Source organism: Lactuca serriola, chromosome 1 (genome assembly GCF_051521515.1).
Source record: "Lactuca serriola cultivar US96UC23 chromosome 1, Lser_US96UC23_V15, whole genome shotgun sequence".
Taxonomy (NCBI): Eukaryota; Viridiplantae; Streptophyta; class Magnoliopsida; order Asterales; family Asteraceae; genus Lactuca; species Lactuca serriola.
The window spans coordinates 113,676,991-113,692,836 of NC_136408.1; positions in this window are offsets into that span (position 1 = coordinate 113,676,991).

Sequence of the window (15,846 nt, forward strand, 5' to 3'; positions counted from 1 at the left end):
CCTAGTAGCCAAAGCACCCTATCGATTAGCCCCGGCAGAGATGCAGGAGCTATCCGGCCAACTGAATGAACTACTTGGAAAAGGATTCATTAGGCCGAGCTTCTCGCCATGGGGAGCACCCGTGTTATTCGTGAAAAAGAAGGATGGATCGTTCAGGATGTGCATCGACTACCGAGAACTCAACAAACTTACCATCAAGAACCGATACCCCCTACCCCGAATCGACGACTTATTCGATCAACTCCAAGGAGCCAACTACTTCTCCAAGATAGATCTGAGGTCAGGATATCACCAGCTGCGAGTCCTGGAGAGTGATGTTCCCAAGACGGCCTTCCGAACGAGGTACGGACATTACGAATTCGTAGTGATGCCGTTCGGACTAACCAATGCCCCGGCCGTATTCATGGATCTAATGAATCGGGCATGTCGTCCATTCTTGGATAAATTTTTGATAGTATTCGACATACTCATTTATTCAAAGAATAAAGAAGAACATAGTCAACACCTGAGACAAGTCTTAGAGACGTTACGTACTGAGAGAATTTATGCAAAATTCTCAAAATGTGAGTTTTGGATTAGAAAGGTGGACTTCCTCGGTCACGTGGTCAGCAAGGAAGGAATCCACGTGGACCCCGCAAAAATCAAGGCTATCGAAAACTGGTCCGCACCAACAACACCAACCGAAATTCGCCAGTTTCTAGGTCTTGCTGGTTATTATCGAAGATTCACCCAAAATTTCTCCAGCATCGCAAAGCCTCTTACCGCTTTAACCCAGAAAGGTGTAACCTACAACTGGGGAGAAAAGCAAGATGCTGCATTTCAGACTTTGAAGCAGGCCCTTTGCAGTGCACCCATCCTTTCTCTTCCAGAGGGGACCGAAGATTTTGTGGTGTATTGCGACGCTTCGAAGCAAGGACTGGGCTGTGTGCTAATGCAAAGGGGAAAGGTTATTGCATATGCCTCACGACAACTGAAAACGCATGAGGTCAATTACACCACTCATGACTTAGAACTTGGAGCGGTGGTCTTCGCTCTTAAAATCTGGAGGCACTACCTATACGGTACCAAGTGCACTATCTTTACAGACCATAAGAGCCTCCAACACATCTTCAACCAGAAAGAGTTAAACATGAGACAACGACGTTGGGTCGAATTGCTCAACGACTACGAATGTGAGATTCGCTATCATCCGGGAAAGGCAAACGTCGTGGCTGATGCCCTTAGTCGTAAGGAGTACTATGGCCGAAGGGTGAAGTTGTTAGCCATGTCGATCCATTCGCACCTATCAGTGCAAGTCAAGGAAGCTCAACTAGAGGCCTTGAAACCCGAAAACGTGACAAGTGATACCCTTAGAGGAATGGACAAGAACTTAGAAATCAAGAGTGACGGAGCACGCTACTTCATGAACGAAATCTGGACACCCAAGTTTGGTGGATTCAGAGAGGTAGTTATGAGCGAGGCACACAAGACTCCATACTCCGTACACCCAGGGTCAGACAAGATGTATCTAGATCTCAAGCAACTCTACTGGTGGCCAAACATGAAAGCTGAGATTGCTACCTATGTAAGCAAGTGTCTGACTTGCGCCAAGATAAAAATAGAACACCAGAAACCCTCAGGTTTACTCCAACAACCTGAAATACCTGAGTGGAAATGGGAGCATATTTCTATGGACTTTATAACGAAACTGCCCAAAACTCATGGTGGCCAAGACACTATTTGGGTGATCGTCGACAGATTAACCAAGTCCGCTAATTTCTTACCGATCAAGGAAACTGATTGGATGGAAAAACTATCAAAAACCTACATCCGGGAGATCGTACGACTTCATGAAGTACCGACATCCATCATCTCAGATAGAGACAACAGATTCACTTCCATATTCTAGCAATCACTGCAAAAATCTATGGGAACAAGGTTGGATATGAGTACAGCATACCACCCACAAACTGACGGACAAAGTGAGAGGACGATCCAAACCTTGGAAGACATGTTGCGAGCATGTGTAATCGACTTTGGTAAGGCATGGGATGTTCACTTACCTTTGGTTGAGTTCTCTTATAACAATAGTTATCATACTAGTATCAAGACCGCTCCACTTGAAGCCCTCTACGGCCGTAAGTGCAGATCACCTCTCTGCTGGACAGAAGTGGGCGACACGCAATTGGCAAAAGGTCTAGTCCCTAATAACACCCTCACTGGTCCGGAAATCATCAAAGAAACGACTGAAAAGATCGTGCAAATACGAGAACGACTCAAGTCCTCGAGGGATAGGCAAAAGAGCTATGCCGACAAGAGACGTAAACCCTTGGAATTCCGGATTGGCGACCGTGTACTACTAAAGGTCTCACCCTGGAAGGGCATGATACGCTTTGGAAAGCGTGGGAAGCTAAATCCTAGGTACATTGGACCCTTCGAAATCATTTCAAGAGTTGGTCCAGTGGCCTACAAACTCCGACTTCCAATCGAGCTTAGCAAAGTACATCCAGTATTCCACATATCGAACCTGAAAAAGTGTTTGTCCGAAGAAACACTTGTAATTCCACTCGATGAAATCGAACTAAATGAAAATCTTCACTTTGTGGAAGAACCCGTCGAGATCATGGATAGGGAAGTTAAACGAACTAAACAGAGTCGCATCCCAATAGTAAAGGTTCGATGGAATGCTAAGAGAGGACCCGAGTTCACATGGGAACGAGAAGACCAAATGCATCAGAAGTATCCGCACCTCTTCCTCAGCCCCTAAGACTTCTCTTCTGCATTAAAATTTCGGGACGAAATTCCCTCTAACGGGGGGATGATGTAACAACCCGATATTTCAACTCTTTGTAATGACCTAAAAAGTCAAGTATTGTAACCGCCTTGGAGTTAATAAAATTAACTTTGATAATAAAATGACCAAAAAGTATCTATTTAAATTCCTACTCTGTTTAATATCATTAAACCAGGATCGCACGTAAAAAGAATGCCCAAATCCGACATCGTATAATGAAGTTAAGATTTTTCCAAGTACGGCTTAGCAGCAGACAGCTAAAAACTCGAATCGGAGATCGAGCGACTTTTGGCCGAAACGACCTAAACGAGAATCGAAGGTCTCGACAATGGTATTTCAGCGGTAAAAAGTCTGGCAAAAACCGACGTCAGATAAAGAAGTTATGAATTTTTAAAGAAATTCCTTAATCACGATATTTTATAAATAATTAATAAAAATAATTTCATAATTTGCCAACGGAGTCTAAACGAAAGTTGTAGAGCATAGTCTCACCTACGCGTGGATATAAAGACCATCGAAAACGGAGTTCGTATGAAGGAGATACGATTTTTTGAAGTTTATTAAATAAATTATATATAAATTTAAATCAAAAATCGGGTAATATCCGAAGGAGGAGTCAGCGTCCTCATCCGGGTTATGCGCTGCGTACCCTCGTACGCCCCGCGTATGCGAGGGCCTTGGTCTCGGTCCATCCACGTCGCCCCTATGCGAAGCTACACCCTTTCCGTCCCATACGAGCTCCGGGGCAGTTGAGGACTCGCTCATGCATGACGCACGGGTACGCGCTGCGTACGCCCGTACGGCCCGCGTACCGAGGACTCTCAGCCCCTATAAATAGAGGTGCGAGAATTCCGGAAAATTTACCCCATTTCTCTCGTTTCTCTTACGATATTGCCTCGATTTCCGTGCCCGCACTACCTCGAAGCTCTGGTCTTTTTTCTCAAGTCCCGAGGGTCGATTTTTACTCCCGAGATTCCCGAGAATCCCGAGAAAAATCCGTTTTTCGAGACGAAACTCTGCCCGGTTTTCCATCTCGCTATCTTCAAACTTTCAGGTGAGTTCATATCCCCTTCAAACACACTTTAAATACATTTTTAATGCTTTTATACTCTTTTAGGGGAGGAATACAAGTAAACATTCGGTTATTATCGTGTATTTCATAAAATTTCACTGTACTCGTTTTTATCAAAAGAATCACTTGTGATTTAGTACTACTATGTGAAAACTCTTGTCATACTTTGCATGCACTAGATTTATACAAAGTATTTAGTAATTCCAAAGTATTCATCGTTGCTAAACCGTTTTATACATTCTAAAAACTTATGATTTATGCTTTGTCAAACATTGTGAAAAAAAAAGGATAAACTTTGCATACAAACTATTACTTTAATACAGACTTAGTTGAGAATCCATGAGACGTGTACATCTTCAAATACTATCTTTTGCTAAAAGGTATCGCTACAAGTCCTGTCTATAACCAGAGTCTCCCGTTCCGAGAACGTGTCAAATGTGTATAGATCTATACGGGAAGTCATGATCCCGCGCCCTGACTGTTAGCTACAGTCCGTCTTTTGGGGTGACAGTTTGTCATAACGCTACGACGCTTGAAGAACGTCGCTACAGGCATATTATGTTTAGTATGGTTATAAAACTCATCGGATATACAATTATTATAGTACTTCTGATTGATGAATGGGTAGTTATTAAAACAATTCTTCATCTAACAAACTGAAATCTTCTAATGGGTTTTATTATATAAAACTATGCTTCAACTTTCTAAAGCATGTATTTTGCTTTCGGTTTTTAGTCTGGGACATTAGGCTAACTATTACTTTAGGAAAATATGGGATTTTCCTTCTATACAAAACAAACGACTAATAGGAAAATCAGGGATTTTCTTGATTCAACTAGCTATATTATTCAATACATATATTCACATGCATCTCACACTTTTATAAGAAAATAAGGGATTTTCTTGGAAAATACATACTCATTTTAGAATGGCATTCAATGTTTCTAATTCACTTATGAACTCACCAACTTCATTGTTGACACTTTTTCTTTAAAATAACTTGTATTCTCAGGGAACCGTTAAGCAGGTTTGGAAATCAACTTTTGGGGATTAACGCGCTGGCGTTAATTATTTCTTTTGAAAGATGTTTATGCATTTATCTTTTGAACATGTAATGAATACAATGATGTAAACATTTTTTTAAAACCTTTATATATGTATGGTGGTGTGTACTTTCCTTTCTATGAACTGTTATGATACTGAATATGATGTCCTCCGCCCCCGAACGTTTCCGCCGTTCTGGTTTGGGGGTGTGACAGTTTAGCAACTTATCCTTACATATCAATGTAGTTTCCGTCGATCAAGGTACTTTGTATTTATGCATTCAAATGACAAATCATAGAACTCACATGCATAATTAACTCAATTGGAATGGCACATAAACAAAATAATGTCAACACGATAGGTTGTAAACCTCAAGTCGTGTGCTAGTGGTGATCAATAAAGTTTATTCTTGATCTGTTCTTAAAACATTTCCAAGATCATTAAAACTCCCACTGACTCCTTGACATATAAAGTTCTCTTCTCAAGAAACATTTCTAAATATTCATGAGTTTGTGTAGTTATTTTGAAGACAAAACACTTCACATAATAGGTCCTAGTTGGTCTTTGTCTTATCCAAGACATCACAACTTACCAATTTCAAATGTACAAGAATAAGAAACTTTCTTATTCTACATTTGATAAGTGTTACAAACCTAGTTAATACTTTTCACTCAAGTCACAATCTTGACTCTAAGACTTGATATTGGAACGAAGTATGATTGACTTCTTGATTTAACCATTTCCACAATTCTCGATTCCTCTTCTTAGACATACAAATGTACTAAGACTCACTTAGAGGACCAATTGAGATATGGTTCTTAATCATTAAGACTTTATCATAAAACACAATAAAAGGTATTCTCCCTTCTTCTTAGTACAGAGAAACGTTCATCTTTCTGCCATCTTGATTCTTCTTATTCGTTCTGCCATTCATTCAAACCTTTTCAATTAACTCAGAGGTACACTTAATCTTATAAGTATAATCATATTTCCTAAACTTTAGTAAATCGTGACGGATATCTTTATCACTCTTGTGGTGGACTCGATTGATGCACAACATTGCGAACTCGATCTCCTAGTCCTTCACTTGACTCTTAGTCAATGAATTAGTCTTGAATTTCCAATTATAAAGTTTCTCATCCATCACACAACCAAATTGTATGATTCCAAGTTTCTGTCTAATGGAAACTTGGGGGATGAGAAACTCTCCCTATTTGGTAAATTCTTGACATCTCCATAAATAACATAATTAAGAATCAAATCCATTATTGCTAACAATAGAAACCTTCAAACATCAATTTTTCATACACTCCATTGCAAGGATAAATAAATAAGATAAAATTAAAATTTATTTTATTGCGGAAAAAATTGTCCTTACAATGCAATTCAATTGAAAAACTATGTTATTACATATTTCTTAGCAATCTATTCTAACTCCAAGTAGTAGCTCAAGAATCCAAGCTTCAAGCAATGCGACCGAAATCCATTTCTTCACGATTAGATTCAGCTCACTTCTTTCCTTAAGCTTCCTCTCTTTTATTCGATCCTACAAAACATCAAAATGTAATCTTATCACATCAGGTATTAAGAATCTAGAATATGACCTTAAAATATTTAGTTAATGTTGTTTACCTGAAGTAGATCCATATGTCTTGACTCTCCCATCTCTTAGATCTCTCAGGTAGTTTAGGCAGCTTCGTCTCCAATGCCCCTTCTTTTGGCACAACACATCGGACAATCGCAGACTTAGTCCTTTCTGGACTTCCAATTTTGTCAGTATCCACTGAAGTTTGGGAGTTTGATTCACAAGACAAATTTTCTTGACCAACACGCCAAATCATTGCTGATTTAGCAGCTATAAGCAAATAGGTGAGATGAATGAGGGTCACGTCGTGATCCATCATATAGTACTCTCTAACGAACTCACTATATGATTCAGGAAGTGACTAAAGAACCCAGTCAACAGCCAACTCACTTGAAATCTCAACACCCAACATGCTTAACCTATCAATGTGTGACTTCATCTGTAAGACGTGTGCACACACAGGTTTCCCATCTTCGTGTTTACTTGCCAAAAGGGCTTGAGTGAGCTTGAAATTTTCAAGCCTTCGAACTTGTGGGTTAGTGAGAACAATTGGAGGAAATGAAGCATGATTTCTTGTTCCTCGATCATATCGTGGACTATCATCTTCGTTTGGAAAGCTTGTTCCATGGGAATTAGGAAGACCATGACTGTCAGAACTAGACATCTACAAAACGGGAAAAAATTGAAGTTAAGTTGATTAGAATTCTTGATGTAACACCCAAATGAAACATCAAGTCTAGGATCCAACACAATACTCTACAACCTAGAAGAGGGATTTCATAATCTAGTTGCAGAATATTTGAAGGTAGGTAAATGATGATTTACCAATTTCCACCGTGAAAAACGAAAAGGAAGTTTAAGTTTTAAATGAATTGAAACTCCTAGATCTTTTGAGATTCATTGAACTTTTCAATGGCATGTTTAATCTCGATTATGCCATACTATTTGTGACTGGGATACCGAGGATCAGAAACAGGGTGTGAATAACCATACGAATCATGTGGTGCAGCCAATGCTACTATCACCTAATCAATGTACCGGTTAGCCACACACGCTCCATTGATCTATGAAAAACATCGACTCACTCTTCGCTACCAATGTCATCCCCAAATTAGTGTGTCGGTTAACCACACACGCTCCAATAACATTTGACAAGGGTAAACATTCCAAACATAAAAAATCGATATTAGGCAAGAAAAACGAGTTTTGGTAATTATCCCCATCAAAATCTAGCCAGAAAATCGAAAATCCCGGCAATAGAACATGTAACTCGTCGAGTCCTCTTTGGAACTCGTCGAGTTCATGCTACTCGTCAAGTTCTTAGAGAAAACTCGGCGAGTTCATCAAACAGTCAGCTAAAAATTCGATTTTCATATCAAAGAAGCATCAAATTCACTAACAAATAGCCCTAGGATTTGATACCACAGATGGGTTATGAGCAATACATCAATCCTACGGTGTGCATGTAAACCCTAATAGATTTTGGTTCTAGTTTGTCTAGTGATCATGCAATTGAATATTTAAAGCTATAAAACCTAGATCTATCATATAAGAACTGAAATAAGGGTTTAGTAATTACCTTTGATTGTTATATTGTAGTAACAATCAATTCCTTGCTTTTATTGGCTTCAGAAAGCTTAGTGCCTCAAGTGTTGCTCCTCTAATGGAGTCACAAACACCACTAAGCAACAAAATGAAGAAGAGAAGAGAGGAGGCTGCCAAAATCATCCAGAAATCCTAATCACATAGTTTACCACGTTTTTGGTGCATAGAGGGCCTTTATATACATGTAGGCTATCAGGGTTTACAACTAGGAAACCTTAATCAGGCTGCTTAAGCCATATGCAGCCCATAGACTCCTTTACCATATCCCTTGGACGAATTCTTAATGGGCTTCCCATAGAATTCGTGCAACCTACATTATTTAGGTAATCAATAGCCCAATTGCAATTATCTTATAATTACAAATCTAGTCCCCTAAGTTTAATTAATCAGTTTTAACCACAAAATTAATTCTTGACTAATATTAATTAAACAATATGATTTCTCCTTTAATATATTATTCTCATAATATATTAATAAATAATAATTAAACCTTTCTCTCCATAATTCATCCTACATATTGCTATGGTGAAGGCAACCCAAAAGGACCATGCTCATAATCGAGTCAAGTACATACCAAAATAGTTATGGACTTAGACACTAATCCAACAAACACTTCCTTGATGCTTGATAGGACCTTAAAACAACCTTTGGCACAAGGCTTCATGAGTTTACGACCGTAAACTGATAGGGCCGTAAACCCATTAGTCGTAAACACCTTGAGTCGTGAACACCATGGCTGTGAACACCAAGTGTGGCCGTAAACTCCATTTAAGTGCAATCACATGTGATTGTTGCACTTCCATTCAAGCGTTTCCGAGTCCCTAAGATGTTTCCTTGCATGATTAGTTGTATAAAAACTAATTATATACATATATGTATCATCATATGCCTTATAGGATCTGTTTGTGCCCGAGATTTCACTTAGCACTTAAACATCCTATAACCGATCTTTCATCCACATCACTCACTACAGGTGAGTTCATAGTCCTTAACTTATTTGTTAAATGATTTTATATGATTTTATGGGGGGAGGATACAAGTAGAACTATTATAGTTATTATATCAATCACATGTGATTAATAACTATCAAGCAAGTGGATTTGCTTCTACATCAAACTGTTTTATCAAACAACTCTTCAAAACATTTTATAAATTGACATCAATCATCGGTTGCCATTCAAATGGTTCAAAATCTTTTATATTTTATGATTCCTTATTAAACTCTGTTAAACTTATTTATATTGTCAAAATCGTGTCTATATTGATGTAGTTATATAAGTAAGATTGAAAGGACTTAGGACTGATAGCTCACTTTATTTCTTGTTCCTTATTTGGTTGTGGACTTAGAGTATCTAGTTATTTCTCCGAGTGTCATTTGAATCTTAGTTACATATTATGTATATATGCATAGATATGAAAGTTCTTCCATCAGTTCAGCACCTTTGAGTAGCAAAGGTGTACAAACATACTTATACATTCAAACAAAGTTACTAGTAAACTATAATAGGTATAGTTTAGGGATTTACTACTCACTCCTTCTAGTACAATGAAACATACAAGAGTCTGTGCATTCATGAGTCAATACAAGCTTACTATTATGAGAAACAGAAAGAACATACTATGATGAGAAACTAAGAGAACATACACTACAATATACAAAGTGAACATACCATACACTACAACAGAAAAAACATACAATACACTAGAACATACTATACCTACACTATAATACTATAACATTAATGTGAACCACTATTTCATGGAAAGGGAACCTACTGTTGTGTCATGTTTTGTAACCATAGTCTCTTGGAGGGAGAGCGTGAGTTTGTATATAGATCTATACGGGACTGACCGTCCTACACATTGCTGCTAGCTATAGTGGGTCGTACAGGTCTACGGGTGACAAATTTCACACCATTTTGTCTCACCCCCAAACCGAATTGGCAGAAACATTCGTTGGTGGTGGACATCATGTAGAATGTCACAACTAGAAATTTTGATGCTTTGTAACTACAACAATTATATCAATTATGAACCAACAATATGAAAGCATGTATGATGCTTATTCAATAACAACAAAACTTCATCAAACACTTCATTCAAGCACTACAAATAGTTAATAAAGAATTGGAAAACCTTGAAATCCCGGTTTAAGACCATTTTGGACTAGGATTCCCTTATTGGGCCCAATGGACCAATTAGCTTCCAATTTGACTATATTGAACTTAGAACTCTTAAATGGGCCCAAAATGGACCCACATGCATGAAACTTAATGTTCTGGGCCTTATTGGGTCACAACCAATTTTAATTACTCCTAATGGGTCATAAAAATCATGCTTTGATTTAATTGCGCCAAAAATCATCTAAGTAAAGAACAAGATGGGCCTAAGGGCAAAAAACCCAATTTTCTTCCTTTTCCCCTCTCCTTTCTCGACCCAACAACACAAGAGAGAAAGGGGCACACATTTACCCCTTGGATCTCCATGCATTCATCTCATATGTCCATGCAAACATCCCATCAAGATCTCTCTCTTCCTCTCTCTTTTTCTCTCGGCCGAAACAACACGAACTCACACACACATTTCAATCAAACTCTCTCAAAGAAACTCCCTTCATCCTTCATCAAATTCTCGAAATTTAGGAGGCTTTTCAAGGAAATCAAACCACAAAACTCATCATCTAAGGTAAGTTGATGTTTAATCCATGATCTAACTACTTCATTTTATCAAAACTCTCTTCTAAATCTAATCAAACTCGTGATCTTGCATCTTAGAACACATCTAATTCAAAATCTTTCAAGAAAAACTTGCTACGATAAAATCTTCTTCATGTCTCTCTTAAAAAACCGAACCCACAACTCAAGGTGAGCTTCATACCCCTCTCTTTTCGGTTTTTAATAATTTTATGGGGGAGAATACAAGAAAATGTGTAGATCTATGTGTATGTGTATGTTATGTGTGATTTTAGGCTTGTATTTATGATTTTTTGTATTTTTGTGATGAACATGTAACCAAAAAGGAGTGATATGTCGAGATTTATGACATGAGAAAGTAAAAAAACATGATCTAAGTTATTTCACACCAAACAAGTCAAGAATAATAACCTATAAGGTTGTGTTAAACATACTTCAACATAAAACCCATTTTTTAGGCTTAAAATGACAAATATACTAAACTTGGGATAAAAGTTGCCAAGTCACGGTTTCTTAAGGGTCAAAAGAGTCAAAACAGTTTCTATAAATTGTTTTTCTGAATATTAAAATTTTCAAAGGACAAAAAATGTAAAGTTTTAGCTTTATGGGCTAATTTTGGGCTTTTCGGCCCAATAATTCCAAAATTGCGAAAAATGACAATTAAACGGCCTAAAATGAAACTTTCTTCAAAACAGGGGATAAAAATTGTTACAAAACTATTTCAAGGGTTAAAAATACTTTTTATTTCCAAAAAGGATCAAAAATGTAAAGTTTTTGGATTTCGGGCCAAAACTGTAAAAATTGTGAAAAGTTGGGTTTGAACTGAAAATTAGTATTCTAAAAGGGGTAAAACAGTTAACAAAATAAATTTTGATTTAAAACCATCATTTCAACAAATTTATGATACAAAAGTGTCAACAAAATGCTTAATGGGCTAAAAATGTCTTTTCTTTGTATAAAGGACTAAACTTGTATTTTTATAAAAAGAAAAGTGTGAAAAGGGTCAAACGTCTACTTTTAAACAAATTATTTCATTGAGTCAAAATACAAAAACCACGACTGCCAAAAAATCAAAAGACGAATATACGTATAACCCCAAATATCGTTACAAACGAATCGATCGGTCTCAAATCGATACTATTACAACAACCATAAAATCGAACCCTCCAATAGATATGTGAAACCTAAGATGAGTAGATATTCAAAATTTGGGTTTAGAAGTTTTAAATCATGCTCGTTGGACCTTGCAAGTCCATTAACATGATATTTGGGCCCGAAGGGATAACGCTTATATGTTATTGGGCCTCCTATGACCCAATTCCATATAAAAGGACATTCAATAGCTTTTATGTGATTTTGGGCCCTAGTGGCCAGTTAGTATTGCTAGTAAGGTCAAAGTAATCAAATGCGAGTAGGACCATCGTGTCTTTCACATCCCCGACAACCTAAGGTACTTACGATAGTAGTAGGACATAGTGCTCCTCTTATCTTCGTTCGCTAAGGCTTACGAGTAATCAAAGTAGACGGAATTAGGACGTTATTCAACAGTAATCAAGGTGGAGTAATCAATAGTTATTCGATATGACGGTACAAAAGTTAGTAATCACGTATATCTTTCGATATCGGAAAACATCGGGTTTTCTGGGGAAATCAATACTATTCATTCGGAAATTCCATAACTATAATACAAAATACCCTTCATATATATGGTTTGAAATAATTCATGCCTCAACGTATGGATCTTCACACTTTGATAAACTAATGTCTTTTCAGAAAATATCGGATTTTCTGGGCTTTACAAACTATACAAATCATTTTATTCACAACCTTGCTTATGAACTCACCAACATTTCATATGTTGACGTTTTCCAAAATAACTTGTATTCTCAGGTAACAGATAAGCTGAAGGGTAATACCAAGTACGTTAGAATGTTTTGTTTTGAAAACTCTGAAACAACTTGTGTTATGAATGTTTAATATTTGAAAACATTGTACTGGATGTAAACAATATCAGTTGTTATGTATTGATTCATGGTGATGTTTATGTTATGATTCATGTATATTCATTGTGATGGTATTCAATTTAAGTCACGCGAGCCCCTGGACGTTTCCGCCGTTTGGTTTCGGGGGTGTGACATACAATATCATAACAATGCATAATAGTAAAACAAGCAACAACATCCATTGCATTAATAGAATAATTATTTACATGTGTGTTATTTTGTAAGCTTTAAATGACACCAAAAATGTAAAATCAAAATAAAGGCGAGTCTTGGATGCACTCCGTCCTTCAAAAGCTGTGTGGGTGTACCTCTCTTACTGGTTCCCTGAGAATACAAGTTATTTTGAAAGAAAGTGTCAACATAAAAATGCTGGTGAGTTCATAAGTATTTAGTGTCATTTAGTAGTTAAAAGCCACAAAATGTTTATATTAAAACCTTGAAAAGTTAATAATGTTTTCCTACAAAATCCTATATATTCTGATTATACGTAACGTAACCCTCTACCCGAGGCCCGACTGTTTTACATGTTTGTTCTTGTATAAAAATGTAATATTTGTACATGTGTTTGTAATGGTAGGAAAAATATAATAGTACTTTGTTACTGTGTAATAAGTAGGTTTTCTCCCATTTATCACTATCATCTATTAGGGAAAATAGAACATTTTATCTCAACAGTGACACTACTGAGTATTAAATGATAAAAATGAAGACTCAAGGTCGTACTAAATGTAGCATACTCCTTGGTGAGTCTTATTTACTTTAATTTCTATTTGGTTAATTACAGGTTTAGATGTGAATTAGTTTGTAACCATGTTGATTGACGGATGAATACCTGAAGACCTTCTAGCGTCATAAAATAGTAAGGCGAGAATTTGTCACCCCTAGGCCTTACCGGCTGGGACTGTAGCTAGCAGTCGGGGTGTGGGAGTGTCTGTCCCGTATAGATCTATACACACGATGCCCGCTCTCCCTCCAGGAGACTCTGGTTACAATGTGATACAACAATGTATGGTTGTATGATGAAGTAGTAGTTCACATTCTATTGATCGTATTCTAGTCCTTATATGGTATGCTATAGTGTATTGAATGTTCCCACTGTACTAGTATATAGTATGTTTCTTGTATAGTATAGTGTATGCTCTCTTAGTTTCTTGTCTCAGTATGTTCTTTTTGTTTCTCATAAATGTAAGTTTGTATACACACCATAAATGGACTGACTCTTGTATGTTTCATTGTACTAGAAATAGTGAGTAGTAATCTCTTAAACTATACCTATTATAGTTTACTAGTGTTACTGTTTGAATGACCACATGTGTATTGAATTGAAATAATATCTTTTATATCTATATACATATACATAATATACAACTAAGGTTCAAACGACACTTGGACAAACAACCGAATACTCTAAGTCCACAACCAAACAAGGAATAGGAAATAAAGCGAGCTATTAGTCCTAAGTCCTTTCAACCTTATTTATATAACTATATCTATATAGACACAATTTTGACAATATATAAGTTTAAAAGAGTTTAATAAAGAGTTTTAGCATAAAAGAGTTTAATAAAATGTTTTGAAGTATTTGAAATCTATAAGATTGATAACAGCTTGAAAGTAATAGAAAATCTTTTTGTTACTTCTAGTTATTAATCACATGTGATTAATATAATAACTAGAGTGTTTCAACTTTTATTCCCCCCATAAACGTTTTGAAAATCATTTCAAAGGTTGATTAAGGGGTATGAACTCACCTGTAGTGAGTGATACTGGAGTATGGTTGAAAGATGATTGCAGAGTGTCAGGTGTAATGTTGTGCACACAAAGATCCTAATAAACATATAAAGACATGAATGTGTAGGTAATTAGTGTCTAAACAACTAATTAAGAACGGTAAAACCCTTATAGACTAGGAAACTCTAAAATTTAAGGGATACAATCACATATGATTGCATAACTAGGGTGTATGGCCACCTTATTGAGTTTACGGTCCATGTGACATGACCATAAGGGTTTACGGTCAAAGTGGTTCACGGTCCTATGTGTTTACGGTTGCATGGGTTCACGGTCCCATGTGTGTACGGTTCCATGGGTTCACGGTCCCATGTGTTTATGGTCCCATGGGTTCACGGTCACATGTGTTTATGGTCTAATGACCTTGTGGTCATAGGGTTTACGATCTAAGGAGATACACTAGACCGTAAACACCTTTTGTTTATGGAAAAGTGATGATTTCAAGGCCAAACACAAGAACCCTAACTAGATATAGGTATAATAGGATGATACTTACGATTTGAAGGCAAAGAAAGTTGTTTCAGTCCAAAACACTAAGGTGTTCTTGAGGATTCTTGAAGATCTAGATAAAAAGATGAATCCATGGATGAATCAAGAGTGATTCATGGATATAGGAAGGTTAACGCCCAAAGGAAGGAATCTGTTACTTGTTTGATGATTTGGAAGACTAAATTTTATGATTTTTGAGAGCGAAATCGACTCCTTTGCTTGAAAAGGGAAAAGAATGATCGAAATGATCATCCACCATATATATATGGATGGGTTTACGGCACCTTGACCGTAAACTCAAGGTCTTGACCGTAAACTCCTTTTTGATGAGCTTTACGGTTGTTAGGTAGTTTAGAACTTAAACTGACACTTCCAAATACTTATTCCTTTGATGCACTACAGTTAGAACACTCACAATAGATCGTAACCAGTGATAACTGGAAGCAAAACGAGTCTAACACTGATAAATTTGAATGTTTACACAAGCTACAAATTTCAGGTTGTCACACATTTCGACGTCTTTGAGCATCGTGGTTTACTAGTCAATCAAGTATGGTTACAATCATATCACATTTTACCTTAATTAACAAACATGTTTAAGGTAGTTAGTACATTGGTAGTTACTTATATACAATACTACGGTACATCGTTATTTTCCCTTCGCATTCACATTGTGATCTTCACACATAAACGGTAATCTGAACTATATTTTGGTAATGATAGTCGTACTTGGGAAAGGTACACACTTTTACAAATAAACAACACACAGAACATTCGGGCCTTGGTAGAAG